The sequence below is a fragment of the Sus scrofa genome, chromosome 7 (genome assembly GCF_054392235.1).
Source record: "Sus scrofa isolate SSC_HxYL_T2T_F1_AM1 chromosome 7, Sscrofa_HxYL_maternal_Yorkshire_Landrace_v2.0, whole genome shotgun sequence".
Classification (NCBI taxonomy): Eukaryota; Metazoa; Chordata; class Mammalia; order Artiodactyla; family Suidae; genus Sus; species Sus scrofa.
Genome location: NC_139389.1, coordinates 104,340,304 through 104,357,957, shown reverse-complemented (window position 1 = coordinate 104,357,957; position 17,654 = coordinate 104,340,304). Strand labels below are relative to the sequence as shown.

The window sequence follows — 17,654 nt, the reverse complement described above, 5'->3', positions numbered from 1 at the left end:
AGGCCCTTGGGTGTAAAATAGGAAAGTCCTTAACAGCTTCCCTCCTGCCTTTCTGGTTTCAGGCTTTTCCATCAGTGTTAAAAGGAGGAGGGGGAGGCTAGGCCCTTGCTATTCAAAGTATGGGCCACTGAACAGCAGCCCTGGCATGACCTGCGAGCTTATTAGAAACACTGAATCCCAGCCTTCATCCTAGATCTACTGACTGAGAATCTGCATTTTAATATGATTCCCCAGGTGACTCCTAAGCTAGTTAAAGTTCGAGACGTCCTGGTTTAGGACATGCTGCCCTTCTAGTACCTGCTTTGTCATCTCCTCACTTATAAGGATGGCTTTCAAGATTCTGATCCCCTTCTGCCCTCATTGCACCTCCTTGCTCAGTTGGTGCACATGTACACACACACACCAGTGTAGACCTCCAAACCCAGAGTTACCCAGAGTCATGGGGACAGGTTCCTTTCTCCCTGTCTCTTTCTCACATCCATACAAAGCCAGGAAGAAGCAAGGCGTCAAGCACAGGCCGAAGCAGTTTTTCCCAGTGATTCAGCCCACTCCTGCTGCTCAAAGACGCCCCAGGAGAGGGATGGAAAAGGGGGTGATGAACCCAAAGGTACAAACTCTGATGGGAAGAGACTCATCATCTGCATCTGAACAGAGACCAACAGGGGTCCGAAGTTTCATTTCTAAAGTTTTTTGGTTTTTGTTTTTTGCTGCTGCTGTCTTACATTACAGGAAGATTCTTGGGGCACAGGCTAAAGGGCAAAGCGCTCACACACACACACACACACACACACACACACAGTAAACAAAAACACAGCAAGGCTTCTCCCGGGGGTGGGGGCAGCTGGAACAAAACAAGACCCTGATGAAGGGTCACAGGGAGAGCGCTGGAAGAGAGGACAGAAGGAGGGGAGGGAGGGGGCTGGGCTCAGCTGAGCACTCAGTGCCCTGAAGGAGATTAGGCCGCTGCTCACCCCTCACCCCACCCGCTGGCAGAAGCAGCAGATGGCCCAGCCAGGCAGCTGGCAGAGAGGCCATCTGCACGTGCCTGCCCGACCCGCCCCAGGGCTGACAAAGAGCCGGAGGAGTGGTGCAAAGTCCAGGCTCAACCCTGGTGGAAGCAGCACCTTGAAAGAGCACCCTGGGGGCAGGTGGCAACGGCATGGGTCTGTTTTGGGACCTTAACACAGTAGAGCCTAAAGTCCAATCTATCCGTGTTAGGAGGGAGAAACTGAGGCCTAGACAGGGACCAGGACTTGCCTGGGGACACAGGGCTTGTCAGTAGCTGAACTAAACCTTGGTTCTTCCAACTCTTGACTAAGCAAGGTTCCCTGAAGATCTCCCAATCGTAAGCTAACCTCAGACAGAGTGCCAGTCCCAGCACTATTCTGCCCTGTGCTCTGTCCATTCGGAGCCCCCGGGAATGGCTCACGTCCAGGCCCCTGCCAGATTAGGAAGTCCGGCAACACAGTCTCCAGGAACTCCTACGCAGCTCGTGCACAAACAAGAGCTGCTAACCTGCCTCTTCCAGAAAGGAGTCAGAAAGCACACACGGCAACACTCAAGGTAGGCTGTAGCTTTGGAGGGTGTGGGTGGGTGGGTGTGTGTGTGTTTGCGTGTGCGGGCGCACGCGTGCATGAACGAAGAAGGGTTCTTCTGAGAGCTGAAGGAAATTATCAGCCAACACAGAAACGGAGACAAGTCTGAGTTACTGCCAAACCAGACAGGCTTAATTAAGACTCTTCCCCAGGAAGCCCACCCTCTCCTCTGGTTGGTCACACTAACTTAGCTGTGAGAAGCAGTCATTTCAGGGAAGCTGAAGACCTCTCTGTTGACCTAGCCTTGGGGGATGGGCCATCAGCCAGGGACCAGGCCTGGAGCGTCAGGGCACCTGCTGCCCTTAACTGTCACCTCCATATCCACCTTCAATAGCACTTGCTCCATAAAGGTTCCCCAGCCTCCAGCCGGCAGCCCACTCTGGATCAGTGAGTGTGCAGACCAGAAGAACGCTCTCATTAGCATTTCAAGTGTAACCCTCTACAGAACCAAATAAAAAGCACAGTTACTCAACTGCAAGGCAGAGTTCCTCTTCTTCCCATAACCAAACAAAGATGCATGTCTACAACCAGCTAGCTGGTTAAAATTGTGCTGAAAGAGGCTAAGGGGCACTAGGGTTAAGTCCATTTACTAACCTCATCTAGACACCTGGCAAACCCCAGCTCCAAGGCCTTGAAGCATCAGTGAATTAAAGCATCCTAATGATCAAAAATCTAAATGCCCTCAGATGCTGCCTCCAACCCCACACTCAAGTGCAATCATCACAAGCTGAACCTGGCCTTCAGGGCCAACACCAGCCCAGGATCCTAGACATAGATATTCAGGGCCAAAAAGCGGCGTGCCAGAAAAGCTGACTTACACCAGGGCTGAAAAGCAATGTTTGGCCTAGTACAACAAAGAGGCCATAATGGGCCCCGTGTACCCCAAACGCCTTCACATCTGCCACAAGGAACCTCTGGGCAGAGGGGTGAAGGGGGTGTGCTTTGGGGGTGGGGAGAATGGAATCAAGATATTATAGCTCGACTTCCTTCTCTTTCATCCAAACAACAACCCTTTAGAACTTGCCCTCCTGAAAGGCCAATGCAGTTCTGATTTCCAAACCTCACTGTTTGAGAGAACTTGTTTTCTCTCTCTGCTTTTTTAAACAGATGAATGCTCCCCTAGGGGAAAAGCAGCTGTAAATACAGGAGAGGGCAGAAAAAGAACCCTGCTAAGAGTTCCAGAGGAACCATTACACTACTGTGAAAAGGCTTCTCCAAAGAAGCAACACACCCCATTCCAAACAGAAAACACACAACTGCCTTCAAAGTACTTCTCCAAAGGGTGACCTTTGGGCAGATGGTTTCTCTACCCTTCACGGCTGGTGCCTCCTCTACTCAACACTAAGACTCTGACATAGGAGAGTTAGTGATTTTCTTCCTGGGAGCCTTAAAAGAACTAGTTCACAACTCGGGCAGTGGACCTGCTCCTGAATGTCAATTTTTCATCATCATTGCTGTCATCGTCATGTGATCGTTAAAGGACTGAGCTTCATGACCCGACAGCTACAGACATTTAAACAAACTTAAGCCACTGTGTTTTTAGGCAGACTGAGGCCAGAGTATTTACCAGCTGAGAACAGAATGGGAAGAGGGCCTAATAAGCCTGAGACAGGCAGCCCGGCTTCTGTGCTTATTACTTTCCAAAAGGAACAGCAGTTTTCAAAGGCTCAGGATTCTGGGAAATCACCCACTGGCTTATTATACCTCTCCATCACACGTAATGAGGCTGCCACCCCAAAACCCATTTGCCAAAAATAAAAGATCTGAAGAAGCTTTTCAGACAAAGTTTGTGAGCAGAAAATTCAAGCTGGTTTTATTTTCATACAAGCTACAATTAAATGGCTTTGCCTCTGCAACCACACCTCCTACCTAGAATTCCAGTAAGTTCAGATGTACCCCTTAGATTTAAACTGGATTACAGGGAACTTAGCTGGCTGAAACTGGTCCCAGGCCACAGATGTTACTAACCTGTTTTCGTAGTCCTAGCTGGATCTGAGAAATAAAAGGGGCCAAATCAGAAGAAGACCTTGCTTTTAATTTCATGCAAGATTCTATTATTAGAAGGAAAAAATGTAACATAAGCCATAAACCCATCAGTAACAAAGCAAAGAAAAAAAGTCTGTATTTACAGAATATATTTACATCCCCAAACTTCCCAGAGGAATCAATACAAGTGCCATTAATACATGTCCGCTCCCCACTGCCCCAACTGTCCCCTTAAGCTCCCCGCTTCCCTATGGCCAGGCATCTTTCACACCCTCCTTTTGAGAGCACTCGTCACATGTGCACCTGGCCCCACCACAATTCCCCAAGAACACTGGCCAACTGACTTCTAGGATGAACACGTTTTCCATGTGGATGGAGTTTCAAGAGAATCTCGGAATGGGACAAACTCTTAGGGGACAAGACCTTCCCACTTTCTGTAGGATCTTGGTTCCAGACTCCTAAAACTCCATAATGGTCTTCTGGGCTCCAACCTCTGCTCTGCTCCAAGCCATCCAAAATCCTGCTAGAACAGCACTCTGGAGCACTGTCGGATCACCATTCACCTCTGTTTACCCCACAAATCATTATTCCTGTCAGTCTGCTATATACAGCTGCAAAATACAGAGAAAGCAGCACAGGCCCCAATCCACCAGGAATGGAACTGGGGACAATGTACCCAGACAGCAAACATTCGAGGCACACAATAAGGCAAACGTATCTGTTTCAGTATCCTATGTGGTGCTAAATGGTGAGGTATGAATTTTAGAAAATAAGGAAGAACAGATAGCAACTACTTGTGAGTTATAGACAAAAGAATGAGAAAAAAAGAGACAGCAATGGATCTGAACCAAGACAATCAAAGAGGGTCTTAAAAGCGAAAGGAGGGAGGAGTTCCCTGGTGGCATAGCAGTTAAGGACTCGGCACTATCAGTGCTGTGGCACAGATTCAATCCCTGGCCCAGGAATTTTGCATATGCCACAGGCGAGGCCAAAAACAAAGTGGGGTCGGGGGAGAGGTGATCTGAAAGACTCGAGTGCCAAATAAGTAGGAAGAAAGAAAGAGGGAATTTCTGGGGCTGAAAGGCTTAAGTAAGCATGATAAATTGGCAAGGTAGAGGTACGGAAAGAAGAGAGAGGCCAAGAATCAGGGAAGAATAGCAGAAAAAGAAAATTTGAGACCCTTCAGGGCAAGAGACAATTTTTATGGTTTCCGTGGTTTCCATCACACAGCATACTCTGATTATTCTGCAAAGTATTGAGTATTCAAATGTACACTCACAATAAGGCCAGAATGTAGAGCCATGAAAAACAGGCAGAGAAACTGAGCTTGCTTGGATCAGTGGGTAGTAGGGAGCCCGTGAATGTCTTCCAGGGCCTGAGAATGGGCTCTTGGCGAACACTCAGAAATGAAATGTCCGAGGAGACACCCGTGCTGACACAAAGCAAGACTTGATTGGGAAGGGGCGCTGGTGCCGGTGCGGGGGGAACAGCAGGGTGAGGGAACCCAGGAGACCTGCTCTGCCGGGTGACTCACAGTCTCAGGTTTTACGGGAATGGGGTCCGTTTCCGGGTGGTCTCTGGCCAATCGTCCTGCTCGGTCCCCACTTGGTCTGGGTCTGGCTCAGGGTCCTTCTTGGCAGCACACACACTTCTCAGCCAAGATGGATTCCAGCGCCAAGGATCCCGGGAAGGTGGCTGTCTCCTCCCTCCTGTGGGCCCCTCCCCAACCCTCCAGTTAGTCTTCAGAGCAGCACCAGGCTCCCGGTCAGGACCTCCTGCTGTGAGACAAGTCATGCAAACTGCTATTACCGGTTTCAGTACGTGGTCCCCTAACAACTGTTCTTGAGCAGGAAACATGACCTAATCCAATGCAACAAACATTTACTAAAAGCCTACTCTGTGGTCCTCGCCCTCAAGGAGCACCAGCACCTGGGAAGGGATGGAAATGTGACCTTCCCCACCTACAGGTCTGCATCCTCTTACCTAGTCTCACTCGAGGTAAGGAAAAACTGGCAGGAACTGGTTACTGACTAGCCAGGAGGGGCTCAGAGGAGGGGAGTCGTGATGACACAAAGTCAGAGAGCAGGAAGACTCGGGTTTCAACTCCCAGATGCTGACACATCTCCAGGCCATGCTTTGGTTCACTGACTGCCTAATTCGGAGGTCAGTCAGCTCCGTCATTCTGTCCATTTCTGGGAATGAGGGTTGCACAGTCCATTCTTCCTATCTGCCCACAGTTTTTTATGCTAGTTGTGATTTCCTGTAATTCCCATTTGCAAGGGGGTGAAGGAGATCAATGAGGAGCGACAATTCCTTTGTCCATCACAACAGTAATAAATACATCGCAACAGTTCTGCACTAAACTTTTACAGGCAGCTTGTATTCTGGGAAGAAGGGAAAAGCGGGGCGGGGGGGGGGGGGAACATTTACAAAGCCTGAGGCAGTGTTCTCTTTACCCAAGGAGCTTCCCTCCAAGGCAGAGCCTCCCCAGGGACATTTAGCAAGGGCAGAGGCAAGAGAAGGATCAATCCTGAGAGCCAATACCAGTTCCTGAGGAGAAAAGAGGCTCAAGATCCCATTCCACCTGACTGTGAAAAATGAGCACAAAATCAGGAGGGCAGAGCCAACAGGAACCAGGCCAGAAACGCTTGAGGACGCCGCATCTATGGAAACAGGCGGCTGGCCTTCCACAGTAACTGCTCAGAGGGGACAGGACACTTGGGGACTTGCCAGGTGCTTGTCCCAAAGTAGGGCTGCCCCGTGTAAGGCTCAGAGCCACAGGACGGCCAGCCTGGCTCCCAGAAATGCAGCCCCTCCTCTGAACTCTGACACCTTGCTGGCCACTCTGCCATCCCCGACTGTCCTGGACAGAAGGAGCACAGGGACAGGTGGACGGGGGTGATCACTGGAAGAGAAATCACAGGTGATTTCTCCCTCCATGAGTGCAAGTCTAACTTGAATTTCCTACCTTTTCTTCAAGAAACATGCAGAACTTTTGAGTGCTTAAACTTCTTGAAAACAAGTAAGTTGGCGGGGGAAATGCATTTCACATGGGTGCCTTTACAGAGGAAAAGTGCGATTTAGCCCGCTTTCCAAACCATTAAACAAGGGCAAAAAAAGAGTGCAGACTGAAGGAAGAACAGCTGCCATTCTTCGGCTGGTGGTGGATTCTCTGACATTTTCTGAACAAGTGCTTCCCTCCCACCTGCGGCAGACCTGGACTGCCTGAGAACAGTCACACCACACGGGCGCTCAGAGAACTAAAACTGGGATGTGATCTGAGAGTGTGTTACTGCAAAGCATTTCCCCAGGGCTCGGTGTAGGCTTCCTAGGGACGGCAAAAGGTCTTTTATCAGCCGGTGCCTTGGCTGTGTCAATGGGAGAGGATGTTTTGTTCGCCTGCAGGACTCTACTCTGTAACTGGGGTAGGCATACTTCCCAAGAACACAAAACCTCAGGATAATAAAAATAATAGCACCATTACTATTACCTGGAACTTGACTGCCTAATCACTGCACATGAATCTAAGCATTTCCCATCTAATATCTGAATTAATCCTCATGACAGCCTTAAAAGGTAGGTACTATTACTATCTCCATTTTTAGACAAGGCCCAGAGGTTAAATAACTTGCCCAAGGTCACAGAGACAGCAATTCATGAGACCAAGATTATAAACTCAGCACTCTGACCCCCGAAGCATACACTCTTGGTAGAAGTTCAAATCAATTCCATGTTAGGTAATGTAATTCATTTTAAGTATTAAAATTATCCTGGATGTATTATAGAATAAGAGGCAAAATTTCCATTCACTATAAAAAGAAAACAGGAAGCTTTGAAGGCTGTGCACAGTGCTGCTTGTAGCCCCACACCCTCTTGAGTGGGCCTGGACTTGAATTCCCGGCTGTACTTCAGATCCTAAGCAGAGGGGAGTGCTTTTAACTCGCAGGCTGATTCTAGGGCCCCATCAACAAGGGAAGGCTTCCTAAGGCACAGGGTGGACCAGGTGAGTCTAGAGCATACTCTGAGAAACACTGCTTTGGGGTATTCTAGGAAACTGCTAAAGCCACCGCAGGATTTGAGAACTAGGTCATTAGATGTTGATGGCTAATTCCCCTGAACTGCTAATGAGACAGATAATCACTTTCAGTCAGAGGTACCGCATGTTAAGAAAGCTGCTGACAGAATAGAGTGGACGGAAAAAGGAATTCTGAGACTTTAACTCCCAAAGCTCTCCTCACAGACCTGCGTCTGGGGAAGAAATCTGCCCCCAATCTTCTAAATCTGAAATAACCTGGCTAGAAGTTGCCTCCCCACACCCCCTACAATGAACTTGATTCCTGTGAAAACTAACTGCCAAGGATGGATACACTGCATATTAATAACCATATCCTTAACAGAAACTTCAACACAAAAGGGCTAAGAAGGGAAGAGTATTTTTTATTTATTTTTTTTTTACAGATGTCTTTATTTTATTTTTTGTCTTTTCAAGGCCGCACCAGTGGCATATGGAGGTTCCCAGGCTAGGGGTCGAATTGGAGCTGTAGCCACCGGCCTACGCTAGAGCCACAGCAATGCGGGACCCGAGCCCTGTCTGCGACCTACACCACAGCTCACGGCAACATCAGATCCTTAACCCACTGAGTGGGGTCAGGGATCGAACCCATGTCCTCATGGATACTAATCAGATTCGTTTCCACTGAGCCACTTACAGGAACTCCCAAGGTATTTTTTTTTTTAATGTGTTTTTTGGTTTTTGAGGGTTTTTTGGCAAATCAACTGTACTTTTTTTTCATTTATAATGATTTTTATTTTTTCCATTAGAGCTGGTTTACAGTGTTGTGTCAATTTTCTACTGTGCAGCAAGGTGACCAAGTTACACACACATGTATATGTTCTTTTTTCTCACATTGTCATGTCCCATCAAATGTGTGTTTTTTAAAAGTCCCAAGCAGTGCCGGGGTCTTTGCCCTCATTTGTAAACTGAATAAAGATGCACTGGCTTTAAGGTCCTGCCTCTCTGTGTTTTAGTCAGAAGTTAATAAGTGTCCATCCACATATGCGAGCTCATCAATTCTGTCCTTCCTCTTTGGCTTAAATTATCTATTTCAATTACATTACTATCCAAGAAAGATGGCTCCAAGTTCGGAAACGGTTTCAGTGATGTGATTAAGTTGTGCAGAAATGCTAATGCTTTCTTGGGCACCAGCCTGACCTTTCCCGGCTCCTTTCTGGTCTCTCCGAGGGTAAGCCCTTGGTTGCTGCCTCCCCTTAAGGTGGGACTCCTTCTAGTCTCTGACTTCCGCAGGGCTCTGTAAAGGGCTTCCTTTACAGAGGCTGCACAATGCAGCCGAGACTTCGGATTGCCTGGGTCTGCTGCTACTTAACCACCTGCGCTATCCTAGAAAGGTAGGGGTGTTTTAATCCACTTTTGGCATCAATTCTCACACCTATAAAATGGATATAAACAACCTACTTCGAAGCTGCTGTGAAGATTAAATAAATACATATAAAGCACTTAGAACAGTTGCCTGGCACACGGAAAGCACTCAATATGGGTTATCTTTTATTATGACTCCATCTCGTAATATTAAGAAGGCTTTGCATGAATCTAGCATTTTACACTTCTGAAGCAGTCTCAATTCATAATTATTACAATCAGCCCTCACAGTCACCATTTAAGTTAGACAGGGAAGTTTACTGACTCTTCCTGCTGTAAGGAAAAGGAACTGACCCATCCTGTTCCTCATGAGCTGTCTGCTCATCAGTCCCAGTGGCTGGGTCGGGGACCTGTCCCTGTCATCTTTGTATAGCACTCCCCACACACACGCCAGTAGGTGTCAATAAATCGATGCTGAACTGAAGGTTTACAGTTAGGGCTGACTAGGCTATGAACAGAGGAACCCAAGCCTTACGTCGAGGCGCTGGGAAACAAATCAGAATCACGGTTCTGGGGAAGTCCTGGCTACCCTGAACACAGAGACAGGAGCGCTGACTTCCCTAGTCCTGACCCCTGCCTCATCCCCGAGAGGAAGGAGCATCTGCAGGAGAGGGAGCAGCCAGAGGTCACTTAGAAGAAAGGCAGAACTGTCCCTGCACAACCTCTGAGGCAGCAGGGAACCAGGATAATATAACAGGGCATTACCCAGCCCCTCCTGCTGGGCCAAATGGGGATCCATAAATGCAGTCTTTCAAAGGCAGATAATGCTGCCTTCGCTAACTGAAATGGGAGTTGCTTCCGAGTAGAGTACAGGCCAGTCTATAAATACTAGGGATTACGAGGCTTCCAGCAGGCCCCAACTCCCACCAGCAGACCCCAAATAAACTCCACGGAGCTTCCTTCAGGGAAGAGCTGCCATCCTCCGAGGGTACACACCGCCCCCCGAGTGATACCACAACCCTTTTTTTCCTTCTTTTTTCCCCACTTGATTACTGTTGCTGATCAACGCCGCCTTTCCACATCCTTCACCCGGGACCATCCACTGAAGCTCACCTCCCCCCGCTTCTTCTCTCAGGCATTTGTTTTCTGCCTCCCGAGCCACCTCATCCTCCATCCCAACTTCCTAATCCATATATATTTTATCTGCTATGAAAACAGCACAGGTTTTGGGATCACTCCAACCTTGGTTCGAGCCCCACGCAGTAAATTACAGTATTCAACCTTTCAGAGCTTGGTTTTCTGATCTGCACAGTGGAGACAGGCCCACCCAGGCACAGCGCGTGTCCAGCCAAGAGCATCCCCTCCCCACTTCCTGCAAGGAGCCCACTCCCCACAGGATTTCTCTTCTTTCTCTTCTGGGCTTTGTGACTCTGATACAGTCACTTTTTCTAGGTATCATACCTGCTACATCCAAAGGTCTCAACCCAAAGGAGTGATTCGAATGATGAACATTTGAGTCACCCATGTCATCTCTGCGCTAGGCACGTTCTGGGCTCAGGGTCCCACCAGCAACCTTCAAATTACGCTAAAGAGAGGACCGGTCACTTTATATCTGCCCACCGCAAGGGACCCACCTGGTGAGGAGGGTAACCAGAGGGGCTGGGAGGACACGGAGTTGAGAGTCATTTCTGGCCAGAAGCAAGAGATAAAGAACGGCCTCTGGAAGGTAAGTGTAGTGCTTCCACATGCAACTGAAACCCCAAAAGAAAAATTCCCATAATTCCAGATTTACATGTAAAATTTTAAAATTAATTCTGACAGCAAGAGCATCTGCCAGTTTTGCTAGAAACACCATCTGGTTCATTTCTGATAAGGCCCAGGCACAACTTCACAGAGGCCAGGAACTGCCTACAGTTTGGTTCCCAAAAGGTGGCATCCTGGATGACAGCTCCAAGGCACCGTGCCATTCCTCTCTCCCTGGAGCCCTAAAGCTGCTCCTGCCAGTTCATGATTAGGCCTGAAAGAAACCCAGAGTCTGGTTCTTTACTAAGTATCTCCTCTAAAACTTACAGATATCACCCTTATAACTGCTCAACTGAAGCAAGTCGAGCTTCAAAAAAACACATAAATACTACAGAAGCTTGATAACCAGCTGGAACAACTGGTGTCCTAGAGGGGCTTTCATAAAGTGGGTGGGAGAGCGGCTTCTCCACTAAAGAGTCTCATTTTGCAATTAACTAAGAGTAAAAGGGGCCCCTCCGAGAGGTCTTTAAGATCCTCCAAGTATCTTCCTTTTGCCAAGCCAACAGGAAGCACTTGGATGCACTTGATGGAGGTCTCCAGGCCGCCATAAATAAGGAAAGGCAAGCAGCCTAGGAGTCAGAGCAGACTTGTCTCAAGGTGCAATGACTTGGTTGGTGATGCCTCAAAAGTAGGCCTACTTTTCAGGCCGTGACAGGCAAGTAATCATAAGACCTGAACCCAAGATCTATAGCAAGGATATACTCCCAAAAAACATGGAGTACAAGGCTTGCCAGCCACCACTCAATGCAAATGGAAAAGGGTGTATTTGAAACACACGAAAACAGAATTAAAAACTATCAAGTGCAAGAGTCTACAAATATGCACACTCTTTCCCCCACTCCATGAGGCAAACCTGGATTGGTAAAACTTTAAACACTGCATTGCCTGGATTTTTCACCAAATGGTAGGTGTTTTGTGATCCCTGGGAAGAAGGGAGCAAGGCAAGTGTGGTCAAGTCTGATAAAGAGAGCAATGAAAGGGCAAGGGTGGGAAGGGTACTGCACAAACCCACAGTGAGAAGCTGGGCACAATCAGCTCTGGCCCGTGACCTCGTCCGGGGAGGAGAAGCTCTCACTCTCTGGGAACAGTCCTGGGCAGAGATCCCTCGGGGTTTTTCCCTGTCAAAATGAGAATACACAGAGCAGGAGCCCACAGTGAAGCACAAAAGCTACTTCCCACCAGGTCTGGCTTCAACTCACACGTGCAGCTGTGCAGACAGGCCGCGATCGAGGAGCAGCTGGGAAGCCATGGCAGGGACAGCGTGGTGTAGAGAGCGGCCTGCCCCAGAGAAGCTGAGCGTGCTCCTGAAGCCTTCCAGGACGGAAAGAGGAGGCGCAAGGGGCCGACGGGGGCTGAATGGGGCCGGGGGGGGGGGGCTGTCAGCGGGACTCCAGTGGCAGCACTGAAGGAGCTGAGAAAACTGTATCCACAGCAAGGGCGGTGGTTAGGAGTCCAACACCTGCCAGGCCAGGAGGATGTGAAAGAGAAGCAAGAGGAAACAAGGGCCTCACTCTGTCCGTCTGGATGCCGTCCATCTGCCTTGGAAAGCAGAGAAGGGACGTGGTTCTAAACTGGCCTCTCCCCTTCGCTGACGCACTGACCCTCCAAAAACCCCGCTCTCCAGACCAGCGGCGTGTTTCCCAGCCACAGCCACAGCCGGTGCTCGGTGTCTGCCCACCTGGGAGACCTCCCTGCGGCCACCCAGGCCATGGGCCACGTGAGCATCAGCATCGCCACTCCGGCTGCTAACTCAGCACTTGGCTGTGAGACAGGACACCTGTCCCAAACCACTCTGTGCCTCACACTCAGTAACTCTCAAGTGGGCCTCACTCCCACCTCACTTCTAGCACAGCTGTGAGGCTAACAGCTGGTCACGGTTAATATTTACGGAGCACCTACTATGCGCCAGGTACCAGGCTAGCCGCTTTATGTGTCTCCTGCAAACCCCCATATGTAGTAGATACTGATGTGAGCTCCCGTTTTCAGTTGAAGAACTGGGGCTTAACAAAGAGACTTACCCAAGGTACACAAGCCAGACGGAAAATCTAGCACTACAAAAAGCAAGGATCAAATACTACTTAAAAGCACTTCTTCCTCAAATAAACTGCCATTTGTGTACCTTTTAGTTGTTAGACACTGCGCTAGTGTTTTAAATACCCCCATTTTATTTGATTTTCATAACAACGGCATGAGGGGTTATTTTTCAACGTAATTTTAATGAAGTTATGCACGCCAATAGTGAGAAGCAAATAAAACAAAAAGAAAGTTTAGGAAGTTACCCTTTACCCTTTATCATCCCAGAATCCCCCACCCCCAGGTAATCATCAATATTCTGGTAGTGACCCTCCTCCAGGGACAGGCAGTGGTAACATTATCATCTCCATTCTACAAGTGGTAACACTGAGCCTCTGAGGGTTAAATCTGCTCAAGGCCACACAGCTGGTGAGTGGCTGAGCTGAGTGGGAAAGCAGGGTAGGTCTGATTCCAAGGCCACGCTCTTCTACTGCCTCCCACTCATACCCACTTCTCGAAACAATCGTCCATTTTCATTCACCATAGGAAAGGGGGAAACTATGCCTGGCCTGCAGCCAGTCTTACTCCTCCACTTTCCCAACCAAATGGAAAAAACAGACGGGGCTGTCCGAGCACACCCTGCCCCAGGAACATGAGCATGGCTCTGTGTTTTTCAAATCTAAGCTGCCCTGGGTGAGGCAGGACCTTCACCTCTAACCTCCTCCCTGCCCACTCAGGCTCATCTTCTCCTCTGAAAGTACAGGCGGGGCAACAGGGAAGAGGAAGCCTGGCCTACAGTGTGTCAGCTAAAAATGATGGACATTCCTCAGGAGCCCAAGGGGTTCTGAGGCAAAGACAGCCCCCACCCCCGCTTTGGAAACAGTGGGGTGTGGGCATCTCAGACAGGCCCTGCACCCACAGCTGATGCCTAGAGTCAGAACAGACCTGCAGAAAGACAGGACAAGACTGCAACAATGCCAATACAGAGGAAGGCTGCAGAGCCCTCAAAATCCCCATCACTGAGCCCTTAGAACCCAAGGCACATGGAGTTTCCGCTCAGGCTTACCCCCAAATGGACCCTCTAATAACCCGAAAACTGCGTGGGTTTCTAGAGACAAGGGCCTTGCCCCTATGGCCTCTCTGCTCCCCCCAAAAATAAAAATGAAAGCTTCTCAAACTATACAGCAATGCTCTCCCCCCACAAGGAGAGGACACTTGTCCTTCTGAACTATGTACACTTTCACATCTTGGTCCCATCGGTACCCAAAAGCACACGGACACAGTGACCTTGAGATTACCTACGCTGATGGGGGTGGGTAGGGGATGAGGAAAGGGGTCATTATATTGCCTTTCACGCGCAAGTTAACATTTATCAAGTCTGCAATTCCAAGAGTTTTCCTATTGCCCAGCATGACACCCAGGTCTGACTCAGCCTGAGCCCCAGCTGACTCAGGGTCCCTATTTACAAGAACAGTGGATGCTAAATGGTCTACTGGTTACCAAAGGCCTTGGCTTTCCCATCTGTAAAATGGAACTGAAACCTTCCTCACAGTACTGGCTGTCTTACGTGAAAGTACTTTGTAAAACAAAGAAAGCTTTACTGCTATTAATACAAATGCCCAACCTGCAGAAGTAAACAAAGAGGAAACTTAAAACAGCCCTTCCCTCCTCAAGGAGTTTGAAGTCTATGAGGGGAAAAGACTAACCAAAACAGTGGAGAACAATTCAAAAACTTTGTGGGACTGTGTTGCAAAGAATCCCTGTGGGAAGATGATTCCATGGCAAAGAGCATTCAACACTTGTTCAGTTAATAAATGAGTTCAAGTGAGTTGAAAAATATCTACTCGTTACCATCCACAGAAAGTTTTACCAACACCAAAGGCTCTGAAATCTGTTCATTCACTGCTGCTCACATACATCCCAAGAAAAGCAGTCAACAGTTGCAGAGAGCAGCCCTTCTTTCAAAGATGTGATTTTTCAAACTTGTGCACAGACCTTCAGAGGAGGACCCCACAATTATATTTTATAATTCCAGACTTAAAAGAACCGCCCCCAGGAGAGCTCAGTTCTGGAGAACAAACAGAAATAAGCCATCTTGGTTAACTACTTCTTTGCCTGCAACCAAACTCACCATGGATGCCATATACATGCAAAAAAGGCTGAGCCAGCAGATCACACGTATAAATTGGATTTAGGGTATGATTCATGCCTCCTGAGGCTTTGAAAAGAATGACAGAGTTTTTCAGAAACAAAGACCTGCACCTGAAAATTAGAAGGGGTGACTCCCTGGTCTTGGATAAAAAATTTTAAGGGGTCCTGTAACTTGTTTTTGACTGGCCTTGCTAAAACATTTTGGACAACAGCCAATACCCTCTCTTTCCCGCCCCCCCCCTTCCCACCTCCATGGTTCCTGAGCTGTCTTCTTTTCCTGGCACCAGTCAGCGTGAACTTGGTGATTGTTAACAGCTTTTTATCACTTTGTTTATATTTGGTTTTCAACTCAAGCTAGGCCTCCCTCCAATGCCTCTTTTTAGAATTTCATCATTAATACCACTCCTTCATTCCTTGTCATCAAGGCCCATGGTCTCAATGTCACCTTGCTCTCTCACCCTCTCACAAAGAGGATAAGACAGTCACCGACTTCAGGGAACGTCCAATCTCAGCCTGGAACCTGAGCCTACATGGACATGGCTTATCCCCAGAGGTAAACCATACAGGTATGTGCGGTTTGGGGGACCCTCATTTGTGCTAGTAGGGTACTAGGTCCTATACTGCCCCCAGCAGGTTATAAAGCCACAGATGTATCAGAAAGAGAGACATCACAAATTAATATATCTAAAACTGAGGCCGGAAGGAAATGGAGAAAAAACATTCCGTAAGGAATTCACAACACTGGCCCTACCTACTTCCCTTCTCCCAATTTCTCACTGTTGAACCCATAAGAGCTATTCTCTCTTAACTGCAAAAAAGGATACTTTAGGGTCAGAAAACATTCCCACATTAAAAAAAGGCTTGATTGCACTGGGAACTGTATCTGGTCATTTATGATGGAGTATGATCATGTGAGAAAAAGAATGTATACATGTATGTGTGGGACTGGGTCACCCTGCAGTACAGTAGAAAATGGACAGAACACTGTAAACCAACTACGACGGAAAAAATAAAAATCATTTTTTAAAAATTTAAAAACAAAATGAAAAAAGCTTGGTTAGGTAAAGCCGGAAAGCAAGAATCCTCCCCCGACCAAACTCCTAAGCCTAAATAAGCCTGCTCCGCAGAGAGAGGCAGTTTACTCTCCTGCTCGGGAGGCTAGCAGGAATTCTCCAAGGATACTTCTCAAGCCCTCCTCCCTTCCACGGTGACAGTCCCTGAAAAGGCCAGGGCCACTCCTTCGGAGCAGCCAAGCTGAAAGCCCATTTTACACGACAGTCCTTCCATCAAATTAAATACCCCATGGGTGTTTCCCCAGACTTTTAACTTCCTGAGGACAAGTGCCGTGTCCATATTGCTCTTTGTTCACGGCTGTTTGCCCAGCACTGAACAACCACTGGCATTCACCAAATCCCCACCATAGGAATGACTGATTTACTTCCTTCCTCTTGGTCTCTGCAGCATCCCTCCACTCACCTCCCTGCAGCCTGACGTCACCGCCCAACCAGAGTTTCAGCTCACAGATCATGAGGACTTGAAGGTGCATGTAAAGGGGAAAATAAGATGGACCTACGAAATCTTATGAAACCCAAAGCCTGTTTTTCTCGCCACCCCGCTGTGTGACAAGCAAAATCCCCACAGGACGGAAAGGAGGAAGACGGCCTTCCCAGGGCAGAGTTCCTATCTGTGGGCAGATGAGCCTCAAGGATTGATAAAGCTGCGGGCTAGCCAACATACCATTTGTTAATTCTCTAGAAGTGTCCTGCGCATGCCCACTAAAAGAGCAGCACCCACGGAACACAAAAAACTGCTCCCTGGCTTTGCGGCATGGAGAAAGCTAGCATACATGACCTCAACTCAAGAAGCCTGTTTCCTTGCTGGCTTGTTAGAGACACAGTTAGAAATGTTCACACTGCATTTGGATGAGTGGCTGATCTGACATAAAGTGAACCTGAGGAAATCAGAACCACAGTTGTGAAGGGTTTCGGTCTGTAATGGGGTGGGAAGGAAGCGCCATCAGCCCTCCCAGATAGCATGTTCCCTAATATCAGGCAGTTTTACTACATGGAGGATGCCATGGCACCTGCCCCTGTCCCACCTGAGCAAGTGGGACCCAAAGGGGAAAATGACTCAGAGAACAAATCCACTGGCCTGGAGTCGGATGGTGTGTTCTACATTGTAAGGAAGCACTGTACAGAGATGAAAAGAGTTGAGCAGGTTCAGCTTAAACACAACTCCCATTTTAAGCACAGTTCTTCTTCAGAAGTGCTGAATTTAAAGACTCATTCCCCTTTGAAATTTCGCTATTAGATTCAAAACCACAATCACAAAAGGGATATGAATTTGTTCCTATCGATATGAACTACACACCCTTCTGGGCTCCAATCCCCTTTCTTGGAACAGGCCCAGAGAAGAGAAGTTGATCACACTGGCATGGAAAAAGCACTAGACTAGGAAACTGGAGCCCTGGCTTCTTCCTTGGCCCTGTCTCCAATACTCAAGGGAATCGCTTCTCGGCCTTTTGGCTAAGATCAAGTGTAGTATCCAATACTCAAGGGAAGTTGTGGCTGCACACCTACACATTTACACACACACACACACACATACACACACACATACATATGTGTGCACGCACACACACAAGGGAACTTTCTGGAAGAACTAGTCCTTGGGCTTAGTGCCAGGTATGGGAAGTTAAACCAGGTACAAAGGAAGATAATTCAAGTTCC

At 48.2% G+C, this 17,654-nt stretch overlaps 1 protein-coding gene and 1 pseudogene across 6 annotated transcripts in view; one reads left to right on the top strand and one right to left on the bottom strand.

Annotated features, from left to right (window-relative positions):
- SUSD6 (sushi domain containing 6) overlaps window positions 1–17,654 on the bottom strand; it is a 90,472-nt gene that overhangs the window by 64,851 nt on the left and 7,967 nt on the right. The gene's annotated exons all lie outside the window — the stretch shown is intronic.
- LOC146401825 (U2 spliceosomal RNA) lies at window positions 17,431–17,503 on the top strand (annotated as a pseudogene).